At 41.8% G+C, this 16,500-nt stretch overlaps 1 protein-coding gene across 1 annotated transcript in view; it reads left to right on the forward strand.

Annotated features, from left to right (window-relative positions):
- Positions 1 to 16,500, forward strand: part of LOC110529360 (protein eva-1 homolog C) — a 192,060-nt gene that overhangs the window by 27,193 nt on the left and 148,367 nt on the right. The window lies entirely within an intron of this gene.

Here is a 16,500-nt window from a genome sequence, read left to right on the forward strand (position 1 = left end):
CATCAGGCCTTAGGTCTATTGTGAAACAGATCTTCTTGGTTAAGTCCTATTGGACTTCCCTCAGTCCCTGTTCTTTCAACCCACAGAGGTGCTAGTCTGCCCCTCCACCTGTGGTTCACTCCTCTGTGAACAGACCCTTGGATAAGCCTGTTAATTCCCAGGCAAAGCTCTCCCTTTCAGGGCCCACCCACTCCCCCATTTTGTTATAGGAATTCCTCCTCCTTTTCTCCTCCCTGTCTTCCCCGTCTTGGCTTTTGAACCTCCTGAAAAGGTATGTGGTGTGACTGTTAATGCATTAAATTGATGAATGGTGACTGTCAGGGAAAGGACGTGGGTGTGTGTGGGCGTCTTAGCTAGAGTCAGAGGGCAGCTGAATGGATATTCCCCCCCCCCCCCACATCTGAGTGAAAGTGTCCTCTTGCTGACCTCTGACCTACAGGGGTCAGGGGGACAGGCACGTGCTAGCCCAGAGGGCAGTGGGGAGTTGTGGAAACTCCCTCGACACCCCTTCGGGAGCTGTAAGGAGCCTCTAGCATGCTGAGAGAGATGGGGCTTTACAGATACTACCTCAAGCCCCAACAGATATTAAAGGCATAATCCTGAGGCTGAATGACAATCTCCAGATTGTTTCTTTAAAGATGACCTACAGAGACTCATGAGAGACGTAGAGAGCAGGCTCACAGGTGGACATTCTCTCATTGTCTCAAGCTTGCACACAAAGCCCGCCCACACAGATGCCCACGCAGATGCCCATGCAGATATGTGATTCTAATGGCTCAGTAGGTTAGAGCAGGTGCAACAGTGCATTCTGTTCTGCCTTGAGCGGGGCTACAACTCGCAACCTTCTAAACAACAACAAGTACACTCAATGCCAACCACCAACCGAGCAAGAGATTACTACTGGTCTGTCACTCATGATTGGCTTCAGATCTCATTGTAGTTGATGTCTCCAGGTAACTGGGTAAGTTTCACATCCTCCACACTGGAGAAACAAGAGTTGTGGGTTAAATTCCTGCGTGGGCTACGTGGATGCTACTGGTAACATGTCAATGTCTATAGTTGTGTAAATGACGTTGGATAAAAACGGTTTCTACTGGACCATAGTTGACCACACACTAAAGCGGAGCTCGCCAACCCTGTTCCTGGAGAGCTACCCTCCTGAGATTCCCTAAAAACACTTCACTTCCATACAGCTACTACTTTTTTTATGGCAGGTTAGGAGAACTTACACAGCAGGTTAGGATAATTAATGTAGCAGGTTAGGATACTTAGGTTAAGAAGGACAGTTAAATCTAGTACAGGCTTAACTAAATGAACAACAAAGACGGAATGCAATATGACATTTTGAAATAGTTTGTGGAATGTCCTCATCTCCAATGGAAGATTCTCAGAGCCTGTTGAAGTGATGGCAGGTAGCCCTATGCAGGGGTGGGGAGGCCGCGTTGTTATTGTTTCTACTGCTGATTGCAGCTTTAAGGTTATTATAGCTGGTGGTTTTGAGGAGGTGGATGATAGTTGAAAACTGTTGCTGAAAAACAGCAATTGAGAGAACATGGATAAGTTGACATATAAATATATACCAAGATTTGCACCCATTGGTTGAGGGAGAAGGTGATAATTACGAGAGTGAGCCCATGTGTTAAACAGCAAGAGCAGGGAATGTGCCTTATTATGCCGTGCTTATAGGCTATAAGGTAAATAAGTGAATGACATTCCACACATGGCTAATAGGAAAGAGGAGCCTGAATTCAAAATGTATAACAGCTGAGTTTTTTCTCCCTCATCTACACACAATACCCCATAATAAACAATGAAGACCTGCTTTGAGAATGTTCTGCAAATGTATTGCGAATTAAATCCAGAAATATATATAAGTATTCACAGCCCTGAGTCAATACTTTTGTAGAGGTACCTTTGGCGGCGATTACAAGTGCTCAGCATATGTGGGGACTCCTTCAAGACTGTTGGAAAAGCATTCCAGATGCTGGTTGAGAGAATGCCAAGAATGTGCAAAGCTGTCACCAAGGCCAAGGGTGGCTACTTTGAAGAATCTCAAATATAATTTGATTTAACACTTTTTTGGTTACTACATGATTTCATATGTGTTATTACATAGTTTTGATGTCTTCACTATTATTCTACAATGTAGAAAATAGTCAAAATAAAGAAAAACCCTTGAATGAGTAGGTGTATCCAAACTTTTGACTGGTACTGTATATTGATGTTGGAGTGGTGCTGGAGATTTGTATTTTACTTATTTTAAATGTTTTATTTAAAAGAGCGTTCAGACCAGCCTTCCTGATTTGAACTTTCGTAAACTACATTACATTCTGACATATATTCCCTGAGGATGAGCTCTTTCTCTTCTCTCTCAGGTCTTGCTTTGTGGGTGACTTCCTGGCGCTATACTAAGCTGGTGTCAGTCTCTATAAGTCATAACACACAGCCGAGCTATATAAACGCCTGGAGGGACTGTCACAATCGGATCTACAGTATAGGCTACTCAAAAATGACATGGACAAATAAATAGCCCTCTGTTTAGTCAATCTGGGGATGAGGGCATGGAGTTCCCAACCTCTGTGCCGTAAACCTGCATCTGTCTGTAGAGAGTTTAATACCGGCCATCTTCCTTTTCTGGCTACCTACAGTATGGGATAGGAGTCTTGGGTTGGGGTAGTGGTGTATGCCTAGATGCCAGGGAGGGGTGCTGTGTTTGGGAAGATGTTCTAGACTGCCGGAGTGTCTCTGGGAAACAGTTGGAACAGTCAGGCCGATGTTGTTGTTTGTCTCTAGACTAGACTGTGTTTATGGCTTCAGCTGTCCTCAGACTCTCCCTTACAGGGACGGACAGGAGGGCAAAGGGCACGGGACTTCCACTACAACCATTACATCAAAAAATAGTCGGATAACCAGAAAATAGATTTCAGTTGTCCGAATTGACAGGTAAAAAAAATCACAATGTCAAACAATTACTCCGATCAGAATTCTCTCTCAAATGTCTGATCTAGGCCAATAGCCGAAGTCTGATTTTTTACAGTGGGGACTCGGGTGTGTCGTTGTAGAAGCCCAAATGCTGTTGTTTTTTCATTTGATATGAATATGACTTGTCCTATTAAACCACTTCCAGTGTGATGCTAGATTTCTTCTGCCACACTATTTCAGTATTTGTATTTTTCCTTTATTTAACCAGGCAAGTCAGTTAAGAACCAACTCTTATTTACAATGACGGACTACACCGGCCAAACCCTAACCAGGATGACGCTGGGCCAATTGTGCGCCGCCCTATGGGACTCTCAATCACAGCCGGTTGTGATACAGCCTGGAATCAAACCAGGGTCTGTAGTGACGCCTCTATCACTGAGATGCCGTAGACCGCTGCGCTACTCGGGAGCCCCCATGATCAAACAATGAATGAATCTAACAGACTTCTAGGTTGTTTCAGAAAGTTTGAAGTTGTTTTTGAATAATCCCCAAAACATGGGAAGCCTAAAGTAATAATGAGAGAGAAGTAAAAATAGGGGCTGCAGGCAGCCTAGCAGGTTAGAGCGTTGTGACAGTAACCAGAAGGGTGCTGGTTGGAATCCCTGAGCCGACTAGGTGGAAACATCTGCTGCTGTGCCCTTGAGCAAGGCATGTAACCCTAATTGCTCCTGTAAGTCTCTCTGGATAAGAGTGTCTGCTAAAATGTAAAAGCAAGATATAAAAATCGAATGAGAAATTTGAACAAACCTTATAGTTGGGCAAAGCATTATAAGACAGAAATGATGCAGGCATCCGAGGCCAGAAAAAAAACCTTCCTTGATGTAGCGAACCAAATGACCAAAAGCCTAATCCTACTAACTGAAGTATAAAGACAAATTCATGTTATGAAGAGTATTTTCCAAACTATTCTAATAGTGTTTAATAGCTTTAAAATGGAAATATGAAAGTTTCCATCTATGCTATTCTCATTCACAGATTTATTTTGAATTGACAAATATTTCAGGCCACAATAAGTAAAATTTAGCAAACAATACCAAGATGTAGAGGAGTCAAAAGAACACTGAGGCTATAGCTGAGGAAAGTTTATGAAAGAAATGCATAGTTGGCCTAGACCTATTTCCATGTTACTCTAGCAATGTGCAACCGACCTACAACACATACAGTAGCCTAGGCTTCATAAGAGAGAGGAGGAGGAGGAGGAAAACATGTGAATCAGTGTATAATGATCCAGTTGTGAGGACAGCAGAGTTGCTCTGCAGCCCATGATGATTTACACCCCATCACAAGACACAAAGCCAGCGAGGCTCGTTGACTGTGTCACTCCTTTCATCTGCGGTCTTTGAGAGAGAGAGAGAGAGAGAGAGAGAGAGAGAGAGAGAGGGGTTCCCTTCATTCACTCTTTAATCTGTAACCGTTCACATTCCTCCCTAATTCACTTGTTTGTACAGTATATACAGGCTAAGTAAGCTCTGATACTGGACTGTAAAAGGGAAATCGTGGTTTCACCCCTGATACTGGACTGTAAAAGGGAAATCGTGGTTTCACCCATTTGGAGACACAGGAAAATGCTTTGGAAGAACCCAGGAGGGCAAAGCAGTAACTCTCTCACACACACACACTCTCACTCACTCACCAGTGAGTAGGGGGGTTGCCTGGATCGTGTGTGGCCCTTCCTGGAGGTTTAGTGTAGAAGCAAGGCTCAGGGTCTGCCATACTGAACTATAGTCCACTTTTTCAGTTATTAATGCCATGCAAGGTTCAACATGTGAGTAAGCCCCCTCAGCTGATCCCCACACACATCTGTGGGTGGATGGGAGGGATGTGTGTGTGCGACAGAAATAAGTGTGTGTGCATATGGTGGAATCAGGAGTGGATTGGAGGGTGGGTGTAAGCCAACCCAAGTCAACACCCCTCCCTCGTGAGCTAGAACCATTTATTCTGTCACTATACACATAAACACAAACTAACATTATTGGTGGCTGTCTTGAGTCAGTGAAACCATGAGATCAGCCTCAGGAACTGTACAAAACGAATCCAGAATGTGGCTACTCTGGCCACGGAGGAACTAATCTCACTAGTGTATAGTAAGTAGTAGTAGTAGTAGAAATAGCAGCAGTAACAGTAACAGTAGTAGTAGTTATAGCAACAGTAACAGTAGTAGTAGAAATAGCAACAGTAACAGTAGTAGTAGAAATAGCAACAGTAACAGTAGTAGTAGTAGTAGTAGTAGTAGTAGTAGAAATAGCAACAGTATCAGTAGTAGTAGTAGTAGAAATAGCAGCAGTAACAGTAGTAGTAGTAGTAGTAGTAGTAGAAATAACAGTAGTAGTAGTAGTAGAAATAGCAACAGTAACAGTAGTAGTAGTAGTAGTAGAAATAGCAACAGTATCAGTAGTAGTAGTAGTAGTAGTAGTAGAAATAGCAGCAGTAATAGTAGTAGAAATAGCAGCAGTAACAGTAGTAGCAGTAGTAGTAGTAGAAATAGCAGCAGTAACAGTACCAGTAGTAGTAGAAATAGCAGCAGTAACAGTAGTAGTAGTAGAAATAGTAGCAGTAACAGTAAAAGTAGTAGAAATAGCAACAGTAACAGTAGTAGTAGTAGTAGTAGTAGTAGTAGTAGTAGTAGTAGTAGAAATAGCAACAGTAACAGTAGTAGTAGTAGAAATAGCAGCAGTAACAGTAGTAGTAGTAGTAGTAGTAGTAGAAATAGCAGCAGTAACAGTAGTAGTAGTAGTAGTAGTAGTAGTAGTAGTAGTAGTAGTAGTAGTAGTAGTAGTAGTAGAAATAGCAGCAGTAACAGTAGTAGTAGTAGTAGTAGAAATAGCAGCAGTAACAGTAACAGTAGTAGTAGAAATAGCAGCAGTAACAGTAGTATTAGTAGAAATAGTAACAGTAACAGTAGTAGTAGTAGTAGTAGAAATAGCAACAGTAACAGTAGTAGTAGTAGTAGTAGTAGTAGTAGTAGTAGTAGTAGTAGAAATAGCAACAGTAACAGTAGTAGTAGTAGAAATAGTAACAGTAGTAGTAGTAGTAGTAGTAATAGTAACAGTAACAGTAGTAGTAGTAGTAGAAATATCAACAGTAACAGTAGTAGTAGTAGTAGAAATAGTAGTAGTAGTAGTAGTAGAAATAGCAGCAGTAGTAGTAGAAATAGCAGCAGTAACAGTAACAGTAGTAGTAGTAGTAGTAGTAGTAGTAGTAGTAGTAGTAGTAGTAGAAATAGCAACAGTAACAGTAACAGTAACAGTAGTAGTAGTAGTAGTAGTAGTAGTAGTAGTAGTAGTAGTAGTAGAAATAGCAACAGTAACAGTAACAGTAGTAGTAGTAGTAGTAGTAGAAATAGTAGTAGTAGTAGTAGTAGTAGAAATAGCAGCAGTAACAGTAACAGTAGTAGTAGAAATAACAGTAGTAGTAGTAGTAGTAGAAATAGTAACAGTAGTAGTAGTAGTAGTAGTAGTAGAAATAGCAACAGTATCAGTAGTAGTAGTAGTAGTAGAAATAGCAGCAGTAACAGTAGTCGTAGTAGTAGAAATAACAGTAGTAGTAGTAGTAGAAATAGCAACAGTAACAGCAGTAGTAGAAATAGCAGCAGTAACAATAGTAGTAGTAGTAGTAGTAGAAATAGCAGCAGTAACAGTAGTAGTAGTAGTAGTAGTAGAAATAGCAGCAGTAACAATAGTAGTAGTAGTAGTAGTAGTAGTAGTAGTAGTAGAAATAGCAGCAGTAACAGTAACAGTAGTAGTAGAAATAGCAGCAGTAACAGTAGTAGTAGTAGAAATAGTAACAGTAACAGTAGTAGTAGTAGTAGAAATAGCAACAGTAACAGTAGTAGTAGTAGTAGTAGTAGTAACAGTAACAGTAGTAGTAGTAGTAGTAGTAGTAGTAGAAATAGTAACAGTAACAGTAGTAGTAGTAGTAGTAGTAGTAGTAGTAGTAGTAGTAGTAGTAGTAGTAATAGTAACAGTAACAGTAACAGTAGTAGTAGTAGTAGAAATAGGAACAGTAATAGTAGTAGTAGTAGTAGTAGTAGTAGTAGTAGAAATAGTAACAGTAGTAGTAGTAGTAGTAGTAGTAGTAGTAGTAGTAGTAGTAGTAGTAGTAGTAGTAGTAGTAGTAGAAATAGCAGCAGTAGTAGTAGAAATAGCAGCAGTAACAGTAACAGTAGTAGCAGTAGTAGTAGTAGTAGTAGTAGTAGAAATAGCAACAGTAACAGTAACAGTAACAGTAGTAGTAGTAGTAGTAGTAGTAGTAGTAGAAATAGTAGTAGTAGTAGTAGTAGTAGTAGTAGTAGTAGTAGTAGTAGTAGAAATTGTAACAGTAGTAGTAGTAGTAGTAGTAGTAGAAATAGCAACAGTAACAGTAACAGTAGTAGTAGTAGTAGTAGAAATAGTAGTAGTAGTAGTAGTAGTAGTAGTAGTAGTAGAAATAGCAGCAGTAACAGTAGCAGTAGTAGTAGTAGTAGTAGTAGTAGTAGAAATAGTAACAGTAGTAGTAGTAGTAGTAGTAGTAGAAATAGTAACAGTAGTAGTAGTAGTAGTAGTAGTAGTAGTAGTAGTAGAAATAGCAGCAGTAGTAGTAGAAATAGCAGCAGTAACAGTAGTAGCAGTAGTAGTAGTAGTAGTAGAAATAGCAACAGTAACAGTAACAGTAGTAGTAGTAGTAGAAATAATAGTAGTAGTAGTAGTAGTAGTAGTAGTAGTAGAAATTGCAACAGTAACAGTAGTAGTAGTAGTAGTAGTAGTAGTAGAAATAGCAACAGTAACAGTAGTAGTAGTAGTAGTAGTAGTAGTAGTAGTAGTAGTAGTAGTAGTAGTAGTAGTAGAAATAGTAGTAGTAGTAGTAGTAGTAGTAGTAGTAGTAGTAGTAGTAGAAATTGCAACAGTAACAGTAGTAGTAGTAGTAGTAGTAGTAGTAGTAGAAATAGTAGTAGTGGTAGTAGTAGTAGTAGTAGAAATTGCAACAGTAACAGTAGTAGTAGTAGAAATTGCAACAGTAACAGTAGTAGTAGAAATAGCAGCAGTAACAGTAGTAGTAGTAGTAGAAATAGCAACAGTAACAGTAGTAGTAGTAGTAGTAGTAGTAGTAGTAGTAGTAGAAATAGCAACAGTAACAGTAGTAGTAGTAGTAGTAGTAGTAGAAATAGCAACAGTAACAGTAGTAGTAGTAGTAGTAGAAATAGCAACAGTAACAGTAGTAGTAGTAGTAGAAATAGCAACAGTAGTAGTAGTAGTAGTAGTAGAAATAGCAACAGTAACAGTAGTAGTAGTAGAAATAGCGACAGTAACAGTAACAGTAGTAGTAGAAATAGCAACAGTAACAGTAACAGTAGTAGTAGTAGTAGTAGTAGAAATAGCAGCAGTAACAGTAACAGTAGTAGAACTACAAATAGCAGCAGTAACAGTAGTAGTAGTAGTAGTAGTAGTAGAAATAGCAACAGTAACAGTAGTAGTAGTAGTAGTAGAAATAGCAACAGTAACAGTAACAGTAGTAGTAGTAGAAATAGCAACAGTAACAGTAGTAGTAGTATAAATAGCAGCAGTAACAGTAACAGTAGTAGTAGTAGAAATAGCAGCAGTAACAGTAGTAGTAGTATAAATAGCAGCAGTAACAGTAACAGTAGTAGTAGTAGAAATAGCAACAGTAACAGTAGTAGTAGTAGAAATAGCAACAGTAACAGTAACAGTAGTAGTAGTAGAAATAGCAACAGTAACAGTAGTAGTAGTATAAATAGCAGCAGTAACAGTAACAGTAGTAGTAGTAGAAATAGCAGCAGTAACAGTAGTAGTAGTAGTAGTAGAAATAGCAACAGTAGCAGTAACAGTAGTAGTAGTAGTAGTAGAAATAGCAACAGTAGCAGTAACAGTAGTAGCAGCAGTAGTTGCATTGTCTATATGTACAGGGCCATTGAATGTATAAATTATCACAAATCATTTGTGATTAACGACATAATTCCATCCTATTGAAATGAATGTGAATGTAGAGTCTCTCTGAGATTCTGGTGTGTTGGAGTCCCATGTCATCTCCCCCTCCACACACTTCATGAACCTGTCAGCCTGTCTATGTTTAGATAACCTAAACCAATACACTCCTACTTAATCACACAGGAGCGTAGTTTACCTAACCTTACACTTAGTGCTGGAGGGGATAGCAGTGCATAGGGAGATATGACCACAGCATGATTCAGGAGCTCTGCAGGCCAGACATGGGTCTATTTCATTTCTGCAAAATGTAGCAAAACATTTTATTGGACAGGTTTTGGTAGTCTCTCCTTGTTTCAGTTTGTTTTCTTCCATTTGATGCCAAATGAATGCGATTGAAGTGTTAATGTTTTTAAACGTGATCATGAATTTGGACGTTATATAATCAAACATCTGTATTCTAGATTTTAAAAATTAAAAAGCCAGTTCGGGATGGGGCCAAGCTCTGTAAGGCTGGTTCTGTGGCGACTAATTACTAACAAGGCCTAAAGCCACCGGCCCTTGTGGCCTTTCTACTGCCACATCACTGTCTCTCTCTCTCTTTCTCTCTGTCTCTCACTCTTTCTCTGTCTCTCCCTCTCGTGCAAATGCCTAATGCACCAAGATGATAACCTTATAATCTATTCTCACAAAAACAAAAAAAAAAACTTTAAAATGTATATTCATTATTTTGTATGTAATTTCTGGGGGGGTAAAATGTTTCATAATGTTTGATACTGTGTACTCTATGAAGTTGTTGCATCATGAGGAACATGCATTATTGACTGTTTTATTGAGTACTAAAGTCAACCATATGATAAGATTGTACCCTGTTATTGGTGCTGCGTTAATCCTCTGTAGCAGAGAACCCAGCAGAGTGTCTACTGCATAGGTTACTTTTGAGCTGAGTTCTCCAATGGGATTCGATGGCATCTTTCAAACAGAGGAGAAAGCCCTGAGTAGAGAGTAATCCCTCACCTCGCAGGCAGACAGTGCAGTTAGAGAGACATCCCTCCCTCCCTGCCTCCCCACCACACCACTGCTCATACCAGAGAGCACATCTCTCTATGCATTCCAGCTTGTAGCTGACACCTCTGGATAGTGGAGGGAGAGCCAGGGATTTTGCAATGTGTCATGTTGTTGTTTGTTTAATTAGTTGATCATATTTGACTTTTTTACATTTGGACACACATATGTAGGCAACAATCTATGCAAACCTCTCTCTTTCTTTCTCTCTCTCTCTCTCTCTCTCTCTCACACAGACACACACACACAGACACACACACCACACCACACCGCACCGCAGGCAAGGGGATATATTGGCCTACACACACACACTCTCCCCTCATATTTACTCTCTGAGCTGAAACATGAGGAAAACATGGATTCAACATCTCTTTGGACCTGCAGTTGGACCGCATCTAATCAGTGAGTCCTGAACAGGAAGTATCTGTGTGATGGGCCGGGGGGTAGGAACCCATGTTGACACAACACAGTGGTTTGTCCCTAATCTCAGCCCTACCTGACCCTTCTAATGCCGGGGTTAGGCCGCGGGGCCATCACATAACCGCAAATGAGGAACTAATTACCTCCTCGGGTTTTCAGCGTTGTGATAGGCTTACGGCCATGGAAGATCACATGACGTGGTGGAAGCCCAATTACGGTTCATTCCTATCACATGACTTGGGGGTTATGACATGGTGTGTTATGAGGGGAAGCTACAACTCTGCACCAGCTGTTTTAGGGCTGGTTGAGTTGTCATGCCCCATGCATATGATATGCCCAGACTACCCGCGTGTGTACACAATTCATGCATTATATATTGACCTGAATTGACCTGGAGTCATTTGCTTACCGGTATGCTGCGGATGACGGGATTGAGGATGTCGTTCCTTTGCATATGTAAATGGGGCTGGTTTATTAAGCTACCATGATGAGTAGTAGCCTTGCCTGAGAAACTGAAGACTTTCCTTAGCTTTTTCCTTAATACAGTCGCATGCAGTCGACTGTATTTCTGTCTTGAGAATCTCATCTCATTCATATCCTCCTCACCTTCCCCACCCCACATAATCACCATCAGACATAACCTCCTCTCCTTCCTCACCCCACATAATCACCATCAGACATAACCTCCTCTCCTTCCCCACCCCACATAACCACCATCATTCATAACCTCCTCTCCTTCCTCAGCCCACATAACCACCATCATTCATAACCTCCTCTCCTTCCCCACCCCACATAATCACCATCAGACATAACCTCCTCTCCTTCCTCACCCCACATAACCACCATCATTCATAACCTCCTCTCCTTCCCCACCCCACATAACCACCATCATTCATAATGGGCTTGGTGCTTTTGTGAAGGAGAACTCCCGAGTGGCACAGCGGTCTAAGGCACTGTATCTCAGTGCTAGAGGTGTCACTACAGACCCTGGTTCGATTCCAGGCTATATCACAACCGGCTGTGATTGTGAGTCCCATAGGGCGGCGCACAATTGGCCCAGCATCGTCCGGGTTAGAGTTTGGCTGGGGTAGGCCGTCATTGCAAATAAGAAATGTATATATTTTTTTAAATCTAGAGAAGGAGTTAGGATGGCCCCAAACGACAAAGGAGAGAGAGATGTGTGTCTGTGTTTTCCCCCTGGTGGCCTTGTCCAGGCTGCCCCTCAGAGCGACGCATGTCATTGGCTACCTGGTTTTACACAGGTGTCTTAACCCCGCCTGATTGTTAGTCGTGAAAGGGGGCGTCAATCAACAGGTGGAGGGTTAACAGAGGAGGTTGGAACAATTCGTACAAAAAGGGGAAAAGTGCTCCGGGGGAGTTTATGAGATAATCTGTTTGCTTTTACCCACAATCCCATAGGACAAGATGAAGGAAGGTGTTGCAGTGTGTTTTGTGGCTCAGAAACAGTAAACCACCCCTTCACCTTTGAGAAAGTCCTTTACCAGTTGTCAAAACTGCTTGAAATAACTCAATTGCATCCAGTTCTGGTTACAAACTGTTTGCAAACGCAAAGGTGCAATTTCAACCTTATTTGCCTGCTGGGTTTTTGGACAAAGTCTGGATATTCCTTGTTAGTGTTGGTGTGATTTGTCCTTTATCGTTTCATTCCTCTGTTTGTCCCTCACCCTCTCACTTGTCCCTCACATGCATGGAGGGGTATAGGGCTGGCAGTGCACATGCATGGAGGGGTATAGGGCTGGCAGTGCACATGCATGGAGGGGTATAGGGCTGGCAGTGCACATGCATGGAGGGGTATAGGGCTGGCAGTGCACATGCATGGAGGGGTATAGGGCTGGCAGTGCACATGCATGGTCGTTGTCACAGTTTCCATGTGGCACCCAGCTCAGTGGCTGGAGGGGTATAGGGCTGGCAGTGCACATGCATGGTCGTTGCCACAGTTTCCATGTGGCACCCAGCTCAGTGGCTGGAGGGGTATAGGGCTGGCAGTGCACATGCATGGTCGTTGCCACAGTTTCCATGTGGCACCCAGCTCAGTGGCTGGAGGGGTATAGGGCTGGCAGTGCACATGTTCCATCATGGTCTTTGCCTGGGTCCAGGACAAGGCCTAATACTCAGACCAAATAGACGTGTCTTATGTTCAGTGGGCAAAACCGGTTGCAATAACATCAGACTGACGTCATGGTCAGGTTGTAGTCTGAATGTAAAAGGACGTTTTTTAGACTGTTTTTAGCATCCAGAAAAAGACGCCTTTACCAGGTTGTATCAGTCACTTAAACAAGACAACAATCACGACATGACGTCTTTCCAGGCGCCTTGATTTCTTCATGGAGAACTCTGTTCAATAGGTCTTTATTTTCCCTGAAGGGCTAAAAGATGTCTTTAAATGGTTGTAATCTGACGTCGTATATCAGAGAAATTATGTCCCTCGACAACTATGGCCCACTGGGTAACTGTGGGAAGAAGAAGAAGAATGAGTTCAGTGTAAGGTTGTGTTCGTTGCCACGGCAGCCACCCTGGTTGTGTTGTTGTTTGTGTGTGTGGTCCTGTCAGGGGAAATGCCAAGTTCACCCGCTATGGAATGCAGCAGACAGGGATATGCCAGCAGAGGGGTGTGTGTGTGTGTGTGTGTGTGTGTGTGTGTGTGTGTGTGTGTGTGTGTGTGTGTGTGTGTGTGTGTGTGCTCTTCAGACCAGGCTAACTTAGCTTTACGTTTTATGATCAAACAGGTCGTTCTATACCTGACTCTGCAAAGCTCTCTGGCCTTAAAAGGCATCGCCATTAAAGCTCAAGTAGCTTACTGTAACAGTTAAAAGCATTGAAGTCAAATGTTCCTGCTTTCATTTTCTAGATAAGGCAGTGTCAATAGAACAGTGAAAGAACAGAGGTTCTTGCTGGCGCTGGGCGCCACTGTTGTCTAATTATGTCCCGGTGTTGACTCTTTCAGATATATCAGTTTCATGACCACACGCTACTGCACTGTTAGAGGTAACCATGGTAAAAAGGTGTGTGTGTGTGTGTGTGTGTGTGTGTGTGTATGGAAACAGTTCCTACTTCCTCTAATGTACCTGTAGTGTTTGCGAAGCACTCAGCAGTGGAAACATTTGACATATTGATGTTGAGCTGGCTGAATCAAACTGGCCATTTTTTAAAACTTAATTTTCCAAGCAAAGTTTTGTACCAATGGGATTGCTTACAGCCTTAAAATGGGGTAAATTTGTTTTGGGTAAAGACAATTTGATTTTATAAATTTTTCACATGCACCGAATGAAAAAGGTGTAGAATTTACTGTGAAATGCTTACTTACGAGCCCTTTCCCAATAATGCAAAGTAAAACTTTTTTTTTGAAGGAAATAGTTACACAATAAAATAACAATAACAAGATTATATACAAGGAGTACCGGTACCGAGTCAATGTGCAGCGGTACGAGATAGGTGAGGTAATAAAGTTAAAGTCGGAAGTTTAAATACACCAAATACATTTCAACTCAGTTTGAAACTATTTCACAATTTCTGACATTTGGTCCTAGTAAAAAAGGATCACCACTTTATTTGAAGAATGTGAAATGTAATAGTCGCGAGAATGATTTATTTAATCTTTTATTTCTTTCATCACATTCCCTGTGGGTCAGAAATTTACATGCACTCAATTAGTATTTGGTAGCATTGCCTTTAAATTGCTTAACTTCGGTAAAAATGTTTCGGGTAGCCTTCCATAAGCTTCCCATAATAAGTTGGGGTAATTGAGTCAGGTTTGTAGGCCTCTTTCCTCACACATGCTTTTTCAGTTCTGCCCATAAATGTTCTATAGGATGGAGGTCAGGGCTTTGAGATGGACACTCCAATACCTTGACTTTGTTGTCCTTAAGCCATTTTGCCACAACAACCATTTTTTCTACCTCATAATGCCATCTATTTTGTGAAGTGCACCAGTCGCTCCTGCAACAAAGCACACCCACAACATGATGCTGCCACCCCCGTGCTTCACGGTTGGGATGGTGTTTTTCGGCTTGCAAGCCTCCCCCTTTTTCCTCCAAACATAACGATGGTCATTATGGCCAAACAGTTCTATTTTTGTTTCATCAGACCAGAGGACATTTCTCCAAAAAGTACGACCTTGGTCCCCATGTGCAGTTGCAAACCGTAGTCTGGCTTTTCTTTGTCGGTTTTGGAGCAGTGGCTTCTTCCTTGCTGAGCGGCCTTTCAGGTTATGTCGACATAGGACTCGTTTTACTGTGGATATAGATACTTTTGTACCTGTTTCCTCCAGCATCTTCACAAGGTCCTTTGCTGTTGTTCTGGGATTGATTTGCCCTTTTCGCACCAAAGTACGTTCATCTCTAGGAGACAGAACGCGTCTCCTTCCTGAGCGGTATGGCGGCTGCGTGGTCCCATGGTGTTTATACTTGCGTACTATTGTTTGTACAGATGAACGTGGTATCTTGTGGAGGTCTACAATTTTTTATCTTAGGTCTTGGCTGAGTTATTTTGATTTTCCCATGATGTCAAGCAAAGATGCACTGAGTTTGAAGGTAGGCCTTGAAATACATCCACAGGTACACCTCAGTTGACTCAAATTATTTTAATTAGCCTATCAGAAGCTTCTAAAGCCATTACATAATTTTCTGTAATTTTCCAAGCTGTTTAAAGGCACAGTCAACTTAGTGAATGTAAACTTCTGACCCACTGGAATTGTGATACAGTGAATTATAAGTGAAATAATCTGTCTGTAAACAATTGTTGGAAAAATGACTTGTGTCATGCACAAAGTAGATGTCCTAACCAACTTGCCGAAACTATAGTTTGTTAACAAGAAATTTGTGGAGTGGTTGAAAAACGAGTTTTAATGACTCCAACCTCAGTTTACGTAAACTTCCGACTTCAACTGTATGTACATGTGGGTAGGGGTAAAGGTGACTAGGCAATCAAGGTAGATAATAAACAGAGTAGCAGCAGCGTGTGTGTGGCGTCATAATGCATGTGTGTGTGTCTTCTGTATGTTAGCGTATGTAGTAGTGTTTGGGCATGTGGGCTTTGGATGACCAGTGCAGGATGTGTGACTGTGTGGGTAGAGTCCAGTGAGTTTGCAGAGAGCCAGTGCAAGCGAGTGCCTGACTTGGGTGGCTGGAGTCTTTGACAATTTTTAGGGTCTACCTCTGACACCGCCTGGTATACATGTCTTGGATTGCTGGGAGCTTGGCCCCGGTGATGTACTGGGCCATATGACCTACCCTCTGTCGCGCCTTATTGGTTGCCATACCAAGCGGTATGGCAACCAGATGCTCTCAATGGTGCAGCTGTCAAGCTTTTTGAGGATCTGAGGGCCTATGTCAAATATCTTTATTCCTATTCCCTATACAGGGCACTACTTTGACCAGAGCCCAATGGAACCCTATTCCCCATATAGGGCACTACTTTCGACCAGAGCTCTATTGAACCCTATTCCCCATATAGGGCACTACTTTCACCCAGAGCTCTATTGAACCCTATTCCCCATATAGGGCACTGCTTTTGACCAGAGCTCCTTGGGACCTGGTCAACAGTAGTGCAATATTCAGAGAATAGGGTATCACTTGAGACTCAGCCTCTGTTTATCTTGACAACTTTTGTGCTGAATGTTCCTCTGCCAGCTGTCAATCATTTGGCTGAATAGTTTCACAAAGAAGGAGGAAAAAAGACACCATATGACAAAGCAGTGCTCCCTCTTTTATCTCCACTCTCCTTCTCGCAGGCAGGAATGTTAATGCTGCTAGTTCTTTGTGATGAGGTTCAGTTCTCCTGACTGACTGATTGACTGACAGGCTGGTGGCTCACAATGACAGAGAATGCTGGCTAACACCGTAATTAGCTATAGCATTCAAAGAGGTTTCAAGTAAAATAACATTACAAGTGTTTTATGATTGTTTCCCAATAGGCCTATTTATGTTTTTTTTTTAAATACACTTTTTAAATATGGAATGCAGTTCAAGACATGGTGGTTGGCTAACTGACACCGAGTCCGAGAAGAGACTCACTAACGCTAACAAACAAAGGGCTTACCGATGGAGACAGGGTGAGACAAACTCAGGGTTAGCAGACTTAGCACTAGCGCAGGTTA

Source organism: Oncorhynchus mykiss, chromosome 8, assembly GCF_013265735.2.
Source record: "Oncorhynchus mykiss isolate Arlee chromosome 8, USDA_OmykA_1.1, whole genome shotgun sequence".
In the NCBI taxonomy this organism is placed as follows: Eukaryota; Metazoa; Chordata; class Actinopteri; order Salmoniformes; family Salmonidae; genus Oncorhynchus; species Oncorhynchus mykiss.